This window comes from Choloepus didactylus, chromosome 2 (assembly GCF_015220235.1).
Source record: "Choloepus didactylus isolate mChoDid1 chromosome 2, mChoDid1.pri, whole genome shotgun sequence".
NCBI classification, from domain to species: Eukaryota; Metazoa; Chordata; class Mammalia; order Pilosa; family Megalonychidae; genus Choloepus; species Choloepus didactylus.
In genome coordinates, this window is record NC_051308.1 from 160,423,479 (window position 1) to 160,439,469 (window position 15,991).

A 15,991-nucleotide genomic window follows, 5' to 3' on the forward strand; every position below is an offset into this window, starting at 1 on the left:
ATAACCTGAATTCATAATTTTGTTTTCAATTCTCCCCCTCCAGTTTAGTCAGTGTTCACCTCTCACCCAGACTATGACAATAATCTCCAAACTGTATTTTATGCCTCCTGTTTTTCCTTGTTCTTTTATTCTTTATGCTGCTTCTTGAATTTCCTTTTATAAAATAGAGAGGTAATTGCCACTTACTTAAAAATGCTTAATGGCTAGCTTATAATTGCTTTTAAGATAAGCTCCAAATTTCTCATTGTCTATCTATAGCTGAAAAATGCTATTACCACAAATGTAGTAACTTAAAACAGGACACTTCTATTTTCTCAGTTTATGTGGGTCAGGAGTCCAGGGATGGCTTAGCTGTGCTCTCTGTTTCTAGGTCTCAAAATGTTGCAATCATGGAGAAGCTTGAGGCAGCTGTCTCATCTGATGCTTGACTGGTGAAAGATCCACTTCCAAGCTCATATGTTTATCAGCAACATTAAATTCCTTGTGGATTGTTGAACATATGGCTGGTTGTTGGCTGGAGTTAGCCCCCCATTCCCTGCCATACAGACCTCCTCAACATAGCCACTTGCTTCCTCAAAGCCAGTAAGAAAGAGAGTCTCTTGAGATACAACAATCTTATGTAACAGAATCACACACATCCCTTCACTTTGCTGTATTCTATTGATTAGAAGCAAGTTATGGGTTCTGTACACACTAGAAAATAGGAGATTGTGCAAGGGCATGAATACTAGGTATCCATCTTAGTGTCTGTTTACCACACTCATCAAATCATTCAATGCACTTAAAATCTGGCATCAACCTTCTTTCTTCACTCTACCCCAGCGCTGCATATCTTAATCACAATACACTATTTGTTTTCCTGGAATGATATAAGATAACACCAAAAGCTGTGCTTTTATTGCCCCTATGCTTGCTGGAGGCAAACTGTCATTTGCTGTCAATTTCACTTTTACATCTGATCTGGCAAAATCTTACTAAAGAATTTGTATACATTTTAACTCCTCTCAGAATTTGTTTGCTTCTACCAGACAGAATTAACAGCTCCTCACTCTGTGCTCCTAAACCCTCTATCTGTCATCTCTCTAGCTATCTACATGCCTGCTATCTATCATCTATCTTCTATCTATCTCAATCTTGGTTTCCTTATGTTTTAGTTATTGGTGTCTGCCATTAATTTTTTATATTTTTTTATTGAGGAATTTAACATATATATGTAACAGTGATAACTTTCAAAGTATGATTTAACAAGTAGTTAGAGAGCAAATTTCAAAAGAATATTATGCATTCCAGTTCCACAATTCAGTTATTTCCTTATTGTAAAATATAACATATACAGAAAGGTGATAACTTTCAAAGTACAATTTAACAAGTAGCTGTATAGGTAATTTCAAAGAATTTTATGGGTTACAGTTGCACCTTTTCAGTTATTTCCTTCTAGCTATTCTAATACTCTAGCATCTATAAAATATTTATAAAAAATATTCAGTATTCATAATTCTTTGCTAAATCATATCTTGTTTGTTGCTACCATCTCCTTTTGTTTAATCACTTTCTTGATCTTGAGAAGTGTCTAAGCAGAGACCACCATAACTTGTTCATATTGAAAAGGGGTGTGAACATTATGAGGAAAGGAGCTGCATCTGATTGTTGTTCTTAAAGAGGCTGTTGCTTCTGTGTTTTAGGACTTGTCTGACATAGGAACACTCTGGTGGATTTAAGTTTCTGAGAGATAAACCTAGTGAGAGAAACTTTTATAGAATCTCGGATAGAGACCTAGGTATTTCTGGTCTACTGTTGGTTAGGCATGGCATACTGTGGCCATTTGGGATATCTACCTGGAGATTGCGTAAGAGAAACCTCCAGGATAACCTCTTGACACTATTTGAAATCTCTAAGCCACTGTAACCTTTTTTGTTACCTTTCTTATCCCCCTTTTGGTCAAGAAGGTATTTTCAATCCTTCAATGCCAGGGCCAGGCCATTCCTGGGAGTCATGTCCCATGTTGCCAGGGAGATTCACTCCCTGGGAGTCATGTCTCCCATGGGGTTGGGGGGAGGTTAATGAATTTATTTGCTGATTTGGGCTTAGAGAGAGAAAGTACACATCTGAGCAACAAAAGAGGTTTTCTGGAGGTGCCACCTAGACATAACTATAGGAAGGCTTAGCCTCCCTTTTACAGCACAAGATTCACAAGAGCAAGCTTCAAGATTGAAGGCTTGACTTATTAAGAATGGGGTTCCTAATTTCATATAGTAAATATTCTGCCAAAGATAAATAATTAGTATATCACATTATTTTCACTTAGTTGTACAATCATCACTCTCAATTTTAAACAATGATCGTAACACATAAGATCCTGGAGCGCTTTTCAGCCACTAATTATTCATCTCTAATATTGGTGTAGTGCTGGTGAGATATTCCTATTAAATATAGTCTATAATATATAATGGGTAGTTTTTAAATATGCGAATCTCTTGTTAACTCTTTATACCAGTGTTGTATCTTAGAAGTATATTATGCAAGCACGTTTATATTTTTAATTTTTCTCTGTGGGTTACATGTCTTTAAACAACCACTTTGGATCATGATCACCTTGAATACAGCACTAATACTTACAATCCCGTTTTTTAAACATAACCACCCCTGTCCATTCCCATAACTTGAAGTTCACCCTCATTATCATATCTCTACATATTACATTATCATTCCCCCTTCCCTAGCTTCTATCTATCACATTACATTATAAAACACAGATTTTACATTGTTCAGGGAGTTCACATTAGTGGCAACACACAAAATCCCTCCTTTTGTGTCTGGCTTATTTCTCTCAACATTATGTCTTCAAGTTTCCTCCATGGTGCCATATGTTTCAGACCTTGTTACTTCTTACTGCTGCATAGTATTCCATCACACACACACACACACACACACACACACACGCACACACACATATGTGTATATATATATTGCATATTTTGTTTATCCACTTATCTGTTGTAGGGCACTTGGATTGTTTCCATCTCCTGGCAATTGTGAACAATGCTGCTATGAACATCAGTGTGCAAATGTCTTTTTGTGTCACTGCTTTGAAATCTTCTGGATACATACCAAGAAGTGAAATTGATGGATCATTGTCTTGAATCTGTAGGTCAGTTCAGGTAGACTTGACATTCTAATGATGTTTAGCCTTCCTATACATAAGAATATTTTTCCACTTTTTTAGGTCTCCATTAATTTCTTTTAGTAAAGTTATGTAATTTTCTGTGTAGAGGTCTTTTACATCCTTGGTTAAGTTTATTCCTAGGTACTTGATTTTTTTTAGTTGTTATTGTGAATGGATTCTTTTTCTTGAGTGTCTCTTCAGTTATGTCATTTCTATGTATAGAAACGTTACTGACTTGTTTCTGTATTGTGGAATACTGCCAAACTGTATTTCACAGCAGCTGTGCCATTATATATCCCAACCAGCAATGAGTAAGATTTCCAGTTTCTCCACATCCTCTCCAGCATTTGTAGTTTTCTGTTTGTTTAATGGCAGCCACTCTAATTGGTGTGAGATGATATCTCAGTGTGGTCTTGATTTGCATTTCCCTACTAGCTAGAAAATATGAATATAATCCATGTTTTTTTTTTTGACATTTGTTTTTCCTCTTTGGAAAAAATTTCTTTTCATATCTTTTGTCCATTTAATAATTGGGCTGTTTGTGTTATTGTCATTAAGTTGTAGGATTTATTTATATATGCAGGATACCAGTCTCTTTTCAGATATATGGTTTCCAGATATTTTCTCTCATTGCTTTGGCTGCTTATTCACCTTTCTGAGAAATTCCTTTGAGGGACAGAAGCTTTTGATTTCGAGGAGTTCTCATTTATCTATTTTTTTTCTTTTGTTGTTTGTGCTTTGGATGTAAAGTTTAAGAAGCTACCTCCAAATACTAGGTCTTGAAGATGTTTCCCTGTATTATCTTCTAGAAGTTTCATGGTACTGTCTCTTATATTGAGATCTTTGATCCATATTAAGTTTTGTATAGGATGTAAGATAGGAGTCCTCTTTCTTTCATTTGGATATAAATATCCAGTTCTCCCAGACCCATTTGTTGAAGCAACTGTTCTGTCCCAGCTCAGTAGAATTAGGGCCTTATCAAAAATCAGTTGATCATAGATCTGGGGTTCTATGTCCACAGCCTTGATTCAATTCCATTGATCAACATGTCTATCTTTGTGCCATTACCAGGCTGTATTGAATACTGTGGCTTTGTAATAGACTTCAAAGTCAGGAAGTGTAAGTCCTCTCACTTTATTCTTCCTTTTTATAATGTTTTTAGCAATTCAAAGCCCCCTTCCCTTCCAAATAAATTTGATAAGTAGCTTTGCCAAGTCTTCAAAGTATGTTGTTGGAATTGTCTTGAATCTGTAGATCAGTTCAGGTAGACTTGACATTCTAATGGTGTTTAGCCTTCCTATACATAAGAATATTTTTCCACCTCTTTAGATTTCCCTTAATTTCTTTTAGTAAAGTTATGTAATTTTATGTATAGAGGTCTTTTATATCCTTGGTGAAGTTTATTCCTAGGTACTTGATTTTTCAGTTGTTATTGTGAATGGATTCTTTTTCTTGAGTGTCTCTTCAGTTATGCCATTTCTATTGTATAGAAACATTACTGATGTGCATTAATCTTGTATTCACCATTTTGCTGAATTTGTTTATTAGCTCAAATAGAAGTGTCATCTATTTCTCAGGATTTTCCAAGTATACATTCCTATCATCTAAAGTAATGGCAGTTTTACTTACTCCAGTCCAATTTGGATGACTTTTATTTCTTTGTCTTGCTGGATTGCTCTGGCTAGAAATTCTAGTAAAATGTTGAAAAATAATGGTGACAGTGGGCATCCTTGTGTCATTCCCTATCTTATGGTGAAGGTTTTCAGTCTTTCATCATTGATTACTATGCTGGCTGTGGGTTTTTCATATATGCCCTTTATCATATTGAGTTAGTTTCCTTCAATTCCTATATTTTGAATTGATTTTATCAGTTTTTTTATTTTACCTAAAAAAATGCTGAATTTTGTCAAATGTGTTTTCAGCATGTATTGAGATGATCATTTGACTTTTCCCTTTTGATTTGTTAATGTGCTGTATTACATTGATTGATTTTCTTATGTTGAACCACCCTTGCATGCCTGGGATGAACCCCATTTGGTCGGGGTGTATGATTTTTTATTTTGTCTTTGGATTAGATTTGAAAGTATTTTGTTGAAAATTTTGGAGTCTATATTCATAATAGTGATTGGTCTGAGTTCTCCTTCTTTTAACATCTTTATCTGGTTTTGGTATTAGAATGATGTTATCTTCATAAAATGAGTTAGGAAGTCTTCCATTCTCAATTTTTTAAAGAGTTTGAGCAGGAATTGTGTCATTACTTTTTGGAAGGTTTGGTAAAATTCCCATGTGAAGCAATCTGGCCCTGGGATTTACTTTGTAAAAAGATTTTTGATGACTGATTGGGTCTCTTTCCTTGTGATTGGTTTATTGAGGTCTTCTATTTCTTCTCAGGTCAGTTTAGGCTGTTCACGTGTGTGCCAGCTTGAATGTATTGTGTCCCCCAAATACCATTATCTTTGATGTAATCTTGTGTGGGCAGACATTATCAGTGTTGATTAGATTTCTTTGAGTGTTTCTTTGGAGATGTGCTCCACCCAGCTGTGGGTGATGACTCTGATTGGATAATTTCCATGGAGGTGTTGCTCCACCCATTCAGGGTGGTCTAAGTTGAGTCACTGGAGCCATATAAATGAGCTGACAGACAGAGGGAATTCAGTGCAGCCGTGAGTGTTGTTCTGAAGAGGAGCTACAGCCAAGAGGGACACTTTGAAGAAAGCACAGGAGCTGCAGACGAGAGAGAGTTTGAAAACGGCTGTTGAAAGCAGATTCTTGCCCCGGAGAAGCTAAGAGAGGACAAATACCCCAAGTGCAACTAAGAGTGACATTTTTGAGGAACTGCAGCCTAGAGAGGAATGTCCTGGGAGAAAGCCATTTTGAAACCAGAACTTTGGAGCTGATGCCAGCCACATGTCTTCCCAGCTAACAGAGATTTTCTGGACATCACTGGCCATCCTCCAGTGAAGGTACCCAATTGCTGATGTGTTACCTTGAACAGTTTATGGCCTTAAGACTGTAACAATGTAACCAAATAAACCCTCTTTTATAAAAGCCAATCCATCTCTGGTGTTTTGCATTCCAGCAACATTAGCAAACTAGAACAATGTGTTTCCAGGGAATTATCTATTTCCTCTAAATTGTCTAGTTTGTTGGAATACAGTTGGTCATAGTATCCAGTTATGAATTTTTCATTTCTTCAGAATCCAGAATAATATTCCCCCTCTCATTTATGATTTTATTTATTTGGCTCTTCTCTCCTTTTGACTTTGACAGTCTAACTAAGTGTTTGTCAATCTTGTTGATCTTTTCAAAGAACCAAATTGGATTTATTTATTTATTTATGTATTTATTTTGCTCTCCATAGCATTTAATTCTGTTTTAACCCTTGTTATTTCTTTCCTCTACTTGCTTTGAGGTTAGTTTGCTGATCATTCTCTAGATTCTTCAGTTGTTCCATTAGTTCTTTGATTTTAGCTCTTTCTTCCTTTTTAATGTATGCATTTAGAGCTACACATTTCTCCCTCAGCACCACCTTAGCTGCATCCCATATGTTTTGAAATGTTGTCTTAACTTTTTCATTTTTCTCTAGATATTTAGCAATTTCTCTTGCTATTTCTTCTTTGAACTACTGATTGTTTAGGAGTGTGTTTTTCACCCTTCACATATTCATGAATGCTCTGGTTCTTTGTTGGTTATTGACTTCTAGTTGCCTTCCATTATGGTCAGAGAGTCTGCTTTGAATGATTTCAATCTTTTTAAATTTATTGAGGCTTGTTTTATGTCCCAGCATAGGATCTATCCTGGAGAACATTTCATGAGCACTAGAGAAGAATGTATATCCTGGTAATTTGAGAAATAATGCTCTATATTTGTCTATAAATCTAATTCATTTATCACATTGTTTATGTTCTGAATTTCCTTATTGGTCCTCTGGTTGTTCTATCTATGGAAGAGTATGATGCATTGAAGTCTCCCACAGTTGTAGAAATGTTTATTGCTTCTTTCAGTTTTACCAATGTTTGTCTTTTGTACTTTGGAGCACCTTGATTGGGTGTATAAGTATTTATGACTGTTATTTCTTCTTGGTGAAGTGTCACTTTTATTAGTATGTAGTGCCTTTCTTTGTCTCTTATGAAATCTTTGCATTTAAAGTCTATTTGATCAGATATTAATATTGCTACCCCTGCTTTCTTTTGGCTGAATCTTTGGGAATATTTTTCCCATCCTTTCACTTTCATCTCTTTGTGTAACTGGGTCTAACATGAGTCTCTTGTAAACAGCATATTGATTTTTTGTACTTTCTAATCCATTCTTCCAATATATATCTTTTAATTGGGGAGATTAATTCATTCACATTCAATTTTAGATTGTGAAGGCAGTTCTTGAATCAACCATGGTATCCTTCAGTTTTTATTGGTCAGATCTTTTTTTTTTTTTGCCTTTATCCCTCTTAATTTTTTTCCCTTTAAGTTTTCTTATTAATTCCCTTCAGTTCTGTGCCCTTCTCCAGAACTCTCTGTCCTTTCTTTTTTATCAGCCAATAGAAATCCCTTTAATATTTCTTGCAAGGCAGGTCTATTGTTAACATATACTTTTGGCATTTGTTTGTCTGTCAAAATTTTAAACTCTCCCTTAATTTTGAAGGAGAGCTTGCTGGATAAAGAATTTTTGGCTGGCAAATTTTCTCTTTCAGAATCTTAAATATGTCATACCACTGTCTTCTCACCTCCATGGTGTGTGCCAAGTAGTCAATACTTGGTCTTATGTTATTTCCTTTGTATGTGCTGAGTCACTTCTCTCTGGCTGCTTTCAGAACTTTCTCCTCTTCAGGATTGTATTTGACAATCTGAACAGTATATGTCTCAGGGTGGGTTTATTTGTATTTATTCTATTTTTATTTTGTTGGGCATCTTTGATTTGCATAATTAAATTGTTATGAAGGTTTGGGAAGTTTTCCCCAACTATGTCTTGAAACACTCTTCGTAGCCCTTTACTCTTCTGTCCTCCATCTGGGACACAAATGATTGTCATATTTGTGCATTTCAGGTTGTCCATTATTTCCCTGGGTTCCATTTCAATTTTTTTTTTTTTTGTTACCATTTGTTCTTTTGTGTGTTTGCATTCCATTTTAAGTCCTCTAGTTCACTTATATTTTTCTTCTGCCTCTTCAAATTTGCTGCTATTTATATCTAGTATATTTTTAATTTGATCAACAGTAACTTTTAATTCAATGAGATCTGCTATTTTTTATTTACTCTTTCAGATACTTCTTCATGCTCTTCCAGGGTCTTCTTGATGTCCTTTATTGCTTTAGCCATCTCCTTGAAGTTGTTTTGGAGATTTGAGTGTACTGCTTTAATTAATTGCTCCAAATTTTTTGACTCTTCCAGCTTTTTGACATGTTCATTTGCCTTGTCCATACCTTCTTGGTTCTTTAGGTGCTTTTCATTTTCTGTTAGCTTCAGTGTGTTTACTTATCTTGGTAAGATTTTTTGGGAAATGCAGGATTACTTGAGTATTTATATATCTAATTTGGCAGAGCTGCAGCTTGTTGTCATGCACTTTCTATGTCCTACTAGCAGATGGTGCTCTTTTTTTTTTTATCTTCATTTTATTGAGATATATTCACATACCACACAGTCATACAAAACAAATCGTACTTTCGATTGTTTACAGTACCATTACATAGTTGTACATTCATCACCTAAATCAATCCCTGACACCTTCATTAGCACACACACAAAAATAACAAGAATAATAATTAGAGTGAAAAAGAGCAATTGAAGTAAAAAAGAACACTGGGTACCTTTGTCTGTTTGTTTCCTTCCCCTATTTTTCTACTCATCCATCCATAAACTAGACAAAGTGGAGTGTGGTCCTTATGGCTTTCCCAATCCCATTGTCACCCCTCATAAGCTACATTTTTATACAACTGTCTTAGAGATTCATGGGTTCTGGGTTGTAGTTTGATAGTTTCAGGTATCCACCACCAGCTACCCCAATTCTTTAGAACCTAAAAAGGGTTGTAGTATTCCATCGTGTGTATATACCACATTTTATTTATCCACTCATCTGTTGAAGGACATTTGGGTTGCTTCCATCTCTTGGCAATTGTGAATAATGCTGCTATGAACATTGGCGTGCAGATATCTGTTCGTGTCACTGCTTTCCGACCTTCCGGGTATATACCAAGAAGTGGAATTGCTGGATCGAATGGTAACTCTATATCTAGTTTTCTAAGGAACTGCCAGACTGACTTCCAGAGTGGCTGAACCATTATACAGTCCCACCAACAATGAATAAGAGTTCCAATTTCTCCACATCCTCTCCAGCATTTGTAGTTTCCTGCTTGTTTAATGGCAGCCATTCTAACCGGTGTTAGATGGTATCTCATTGTGGTCTTAATTTGCATCTCTCTAATAGCTAGTGAAGCTGAACATTTTTTCATGTGTTTCTTGGCCATTTGTATTTCCTCTTCAGAGAACTGTCTTTTCATATCTTTTGCCCATTTTATAATTGGGCTGTCTGTACTATTGTCATTGAGTTGTACGATTTCTTTATATATGCAAGATATCGGTCTTTTGTCAGATACATGGTTTCCAAAAATTTTTCCCATTGAGTTGGCTGCCTCTTTACCTTTTTGAGAAATTCCTTTGAGGTGCAGAAACTTCTAAGCTTGAGGAGTTCCCATTTATCTATTTTCTCTTTTGTTGCTTGTGCTTTGGGTGTAAAGTCTAAGAAGTGGCCTCCTAATACAAGGTCTTGAAGATGTTTTCCTACATTATCTTCTAGGAGTTTTATGGTACTTTCTTTTATATTGAGATCTTTGGTCCATTTTGAGTTAATTTTTGTGTAGGGGGTGAGGTAGGGGTTCTCTTTCATTCTTTTGGATATGGATATCCAACTCTCCCAGCCCCATTTGTAGAAAAGACCATTATGACTCAGTTCAGTGACTTTGGGGGCCTTATCAAAGATCAGTCGGCCATAGATCTGAGGGTCTATCTCTGAATTCTCAATTCGATTCCATTGATCTATATGTCTATCTTTGTGCCAGTACCATGCTGTTTTGGCAACTGTGGCTTTATAATAAGCTTCAAAGACAGGGAGCATAAGTCCTCCCACTTCGTTTTTCTTTTTTAGAGTGTCTTTAGCAATTCGAGGCATCTTCCCTTTCCAAATAAATTTGATAACTAGCTTTTCCAAGTCTGCCAAGTAGGTTGTTGGAATTTTGATTGGGATTGCATTGAATCTGTAGATGAGTTTGGGTAGAATTGACATCTTAATGACATTTAGCCTTCCTATCCATGAACATGGAATATTTTTCCATCTTTTAAGGTCCCCTTCTATTTCTTTTAGTAGAGTTATGTAGTTTTCTTTGTATAGGTTTTTTACATCTTTGGTTAAGTTTATTCCTAGGTACTTGATTTTTTTAGTTGCTATTGAAAATGGTATCTTTTTCTCGAGTGTCTCTTCAGTTTGTTCATTTCTAGCATATAGAAACATTACTGACTTATGTGCATTAATCTTGTATCCCGCTACTTTGCTAAATTTGTTTATTAGCTCTAGTAGCTGTATCGTCGATTTCTCAGGGTTTTCTAGATATAAGATCATATCATCTGCAAACAATGACAGTTTTACTTCTTCTTTTCCAATTTGGATGCCGTTTATTTCTTTGTCTTGCCGTATTGCCCTGGCTAGCACTTCCAGCACAATGCTGAATAATAGTGGTGACAGCGGGCATCCTTGTCTTGTTCCTGATCTTAGAGGGAAGGCTTTCAGTCTCTCACCATTGAGTACTATGCTGGCTGTGGGTTTTTCATATATGCTCTTTATCATGTTGAGGAAGTTTCCTTCAATTCCTACCTTTTGAAATGTTTTTATTAAAAACGGATGTTGGATTTTGTCAAATGCTTTTTCAGCATCTATTGAGATGATCAATTGATTTTTCCCTTTTGACTTGTTAATGTGTTGTAATACATTGATTGATTTTCTTATGTTGAACCATCCTTGCATGCCTGGAATGAACCCCACTTGGTCATGGTGTATGATTTTTTTAATGTGTCTTTGGATTCGATTTGCGAGTATTTTGTTGAGGATTTTTGCATCTATATTCATTAGGGAGATTGGCCGGTAGTTTTCCTTTTTTGTAGCAACTTTGCCTGGTTTTGGTATTAGATTGATGTTAGCTTCATAAAATGAGTTAGGTAGTGTTCCATTTTCTTCAATGTTTTGAAAGAGTTTGAGTAAGATTGGTGTCAGTTCTTTCTGGAAAGTTTGGTAGAATTCCCCTGTGAAGCCATCTGGCCCTGGGCATTTATTTGTGGGAAGATTTTTGATGACTGATTGGATCTCTTTGCTTGTGATGGGTTGGTCGAGGTCTTCTATTTCTTCTCTGGTCAGTCTAGGTTGTTCATATGTTTCCAGGAAATTGTCCATTTCTTCTACATTATCCAGTTTGTTGCCATACAGTTGTTCATAATATCCTCTTATAATTTTTTTAATTTCTTCAGGATCTGCAGTTACGTCACCTTTTTCATTCATTCTTTTGTTTATATGGGTCTTCTCTCTTTTTGATTTTGTCAGTCTAGCTAGGGGCTTGTCAATCTTGTTGATCTTCTCAAAGAACCAACTTTTGGTGATATTTATCCTTTCTATTGTTTTTTTGTTCTCTATGTCATTTATTTCGGCTTTAATCCTTGTTATTTCTTTTCTTGTACTTGGTTTAGGATTGGTTTGCTGTTCATTTTCTAGCTTCTTCAGTTGATCCATTAGTTCTTTGATTTTGGCTCTTTCTTCCTTTTTAATATATGCGTTTAGTGCTATAAATTTCCCCCTCAGCACTGCTTTTCCTGCATCCCATAGGTTTTGGTATGTTGTGTTCTCATTTTCATTCATCTCTATATATTTAGCAATTTCTCTTGCTATTTCTTCTTTAACCCACTGATTGTTTAGGAGTGTGTTGTTTAACCTCCAGGTATTTGTGAATTTTCTAAGTCTCTGATGGTTATTGACTTCTAATTGTATTCCATTGTGGTCAGAGAATGTGCTTTAAATAATTTCTATCTTTTTAAATTTATTGAGGCTTGTTTTATGTCCCAGCATATGATCTATTCTGGAGAAAGTTCCATGAGCACTAGAAAAGTATGTGTATCCTGGTGATTTGGGATGTAATGTCCTGGATATGTCTGTTAAATCTAATTCATTTATCAGATTGTTTAGGTTTTCAATTTCCTTATTGGTCTTCTGTCTGGTTGATCTATCTATAGGAGAGAGTGATGTGTTGAAGTCTCCCACAATTATTGTGGAATCATCAATTGCTTCCTTTAGTTTTGCCAGTGTTTCTCTCATGTATTTTGTGGCACCTTGATTGGGTGCATAGACATTTACGATTGTTATTTCTTCTTGTTGAACTGCCCCTTTTATTAGTACATAGTGGCCTTCTTTGTCTCTCAAAACATCCCTGCATTTGAAGTCTATTTTATCTGAGATTAATATTGCTACACCTGCTTTCTTTTGGCTGTAGCTTGCATGAAATATTTTTTTCCATCCTTTCACTTTCAGTTTCTTTGTGTCCCTGTGTCTAAGATGAATCTCTTGTATGCAACATATTGATGATTCATTTTTTTGATCCATTCTGCGAATGTATATCTTTTAATTGGGGAGTTTAATCATTTACATTCAATATTATAACCGTGGAGGCATTTCTTGAATCAGCCGTCTTATCCTTTGGTTTATGTTTGCCATAGTTTTCCCCTCTGTCTATTAATATCCTTTATTGTACCCATACCGAATCTCTTTAGTACTGAACCTTTCTCCAAGTCTCACTGTCCTTTCTTTGTTTCTCTGTCTGTAGGGCTCCCTTTAGTATCTCCAGTAGGGCAGGTCTCTTGTTAGCAAATTCTCTCAGCATTTGTTTGTCTGTGAAAAATTTAAGCTCTCCCTCAAATTTGAAGGAGAGCTTTGCTGGATAAAGTATTCTTGGCTGGAAATTTTTCTCACTCAGAATTTTAAATATATCGTGCCACTGCCTTCTCGCCTCCATGGTGGCTGCTGAGTAGTCACTACTTAGTCTTATGGTGTTTCCTTTGTATGTGGTGAATTGATTTTCTCTTGCTGCTTTCAGAACTTGCTCCTTCTCTTCTGTGTTTGACAGTGTGATTAGTATATGTCTCCGAGTGGGTTTATTTGGATTTATTCTATTTGGAGTTCGCTGAGCATTTATGATTTGTGTATTTATGTTGTTTAGAAGATTTGGGAAGTTTTCCCCAACAATTTCTTTGAATACTCTTCCTAGACCTTTACCCTTTTCTTCCCCTTCTGGGACACCAATGAGTCTTATATTCAGACGTTTCATATCATCTATCATATCCCTGAGGTCCATTTCGATTTTTTCAATTTTTTTCCCCATTCTTTCTTTTATGCTTTCATTTTCCATTCTGTCATCTTCCAGGTCACTGATTCATTGTTCAACTTCCTCTAGTCTTGTACTATGAGTGTCCAGAATCTTTTTAATTTGGTCAACAGTTTTTTTAATTTCCATAAGATCATCCATTTTTTTTTATTTAGTCTTGCAATGTCTTCTTTATGCTCTTCTAGGGTCTTCTTGATTTCCTTTGTATCCCGTACTATGGTCTCATTGTTCATCTTTAGTTCTTTGAGTAGCTGCTCTAGGTGCTGTGCCTCTTCTGATCTTTTGATTTGGGTGCTTGGGCTTGGGTTATCCATATTGTCTGGTTTTTTCATATGCTTTATAATTTTCTGTTGTTTTTGGCCTCGTGGCATTTGCTGAACTTGATAGGGTTCTTTTAGGATTTGTAGACCAATTGAAGTCCTTATCTCTACTTTATCAGATCTACAGCTTCGTGGAGTACACTTTCTCTAACTAACCAGCAGGTGGCGTCCACGAGCCACCTGTTCTCCACAAGCCAGTTCTCCCCTGCTTAGCCTTTTTGGTGAGTGGGGGAGTGAGTCTTGTGGGGTCCAATTGGTGTACCAAGCTTGCGTGTGTAGTTGGTGTTGCCTGCCCTGTATATGGGGCGTGTTTCTGGGCAGTCAGGGAGGGGGGCTGGCCCTAACAATCAAATCTCCCTGGTGATCCTAGAGTTTTAAAGCTGCTGCAATAGTCTAATCCTTCAGATAAGTCCTGCCACAGTTTGTCTCTGCCAGTGACCCACAAATCCTTGGTATTGGCATATGGCTCCTGAGCCTTGCAAGTGGGCCCCTCTTCCAGGCTGTGCACCCCGGGTCCTCTGTTGAGGGATGACTGTGCTATGTCCCAGGTGAGTGCCGTCCCCCCAGGGCAGTTCTGGGCTGCTGGGCTGTGTAGGGAGGCTCCCAGTCTGCTGAAATGATGGCTGAATGGGGCTTTGTTAATTCACACTGCTCTACCTTCCCAACTCTGGGACAATCAGCTGAGGTTGCAGGGAAGGCTAATGTCCATGCCCAGTTTTGTGGTGTGTGCCTGTTATTTGAAGCATGTCCGTCACACTGGGTTGCCTGGAGCAGCTCTGGGCTATGGGGCTGGCGATGGGCAGGAGTGTTTCCTGTCCACCAGGATGATGGCTGTGAGCGGACACCCCCCTTTTCTTGGGAAGTTGTGATGTTTAGTGAATTTTCTCAGCCACTGGATTATTGCCTTTTGTCTCAGAGCTCTCTTAGTTCTACTCTTGACTTGACCTGCCCAAATTGCAAGTCTTTGAAGCTTTCTGTATTGGGCTTCTTAGAGTAATTGTTTTAGAAAAAGAAAAAAGGATTAAAAAAAAAAAAAAAGGGCCCTCCTCAGAGATCTAATGGGTTATTGAAATGCTAAGAGACAAAGCAACCAGGGCCATTAAGGAAGGTCCACAGGGCAGAGAGATCAGCTTTTCTTCGGGATTTGCATATGCGCCTCAGGGCCTGAGCTCTGCCCTTCCCCTTTCTGTGTTCACCAGAACTCCAAAAATCCTCCGCTTTTATTTTGGAGTTTTTCGTGTTGTTTTTTTTCTATGCCTGTCTCCTCTCTGCTGGGCTGGCTGCTCTCAGATTCTCTGGTGTCTGGTCTCAGTCTATCTATGGTTGGAGTTTGGATCAGTAGAATGAGTTTCCAATAAGGGCTGCCACTGCAGTTCTCCCTTCTCCTTCCCGGAGCTGACAGCCCCTCCTCCCACGGGACTGAGCCTGGCAGGGAGGGGCGCGGGTCCCCTGGCCGCAAAAACTTACAGATTTCGCTGATCTCAGCAGTTCCACATTTTCATGAGTGTTGTATGAAGTATGCCCAAAGTCAGATTGCTCTGTGGTGTCCAGTCCACGCAGTTCCTGGCTTTCTACCTACTTTCCTGGAGGAGTAACTAAAACATACAGCTCACCAGTCCGCCATCTTGCCCCGCCTCCGCAGATGGTGTTCTTGAGCCACCTCTTACCTGCATGCCAGCTCTACCCCAACTTTACACACTGGGTGGGGTCCAAACTAGGTGGAAATCCAATCAGTCCACTATTCTTCTGTGTGCACTTGAAATTGACAGACCTGTGGGAGGGGGTTGCACCCTGCACATTTTGGCAGAGAGTCTGCTCCAGGGCACAGTCATCCCAGCAATTCCTGGGGCTGTGAGTGGACCATTCTGGATCTGTGAAGATGCACATCTCACCTTCCAGCTCAAATGCATTGTAGGCCCCATCTACCACGTTCCTGTGAGTCCCTTGAATTGGAGAGAGACACCTGGAGCTCTGTGTCATGCATTTGACTCTTGGCTATGCACACCATGGGATTCCCTGGAGCAAGAATGAGTGCAGTCATCACAAGCCTGCCAAATCTCAACTCCCCTCATGGGAGCACTCAGTGGTGGGGCTATGAAC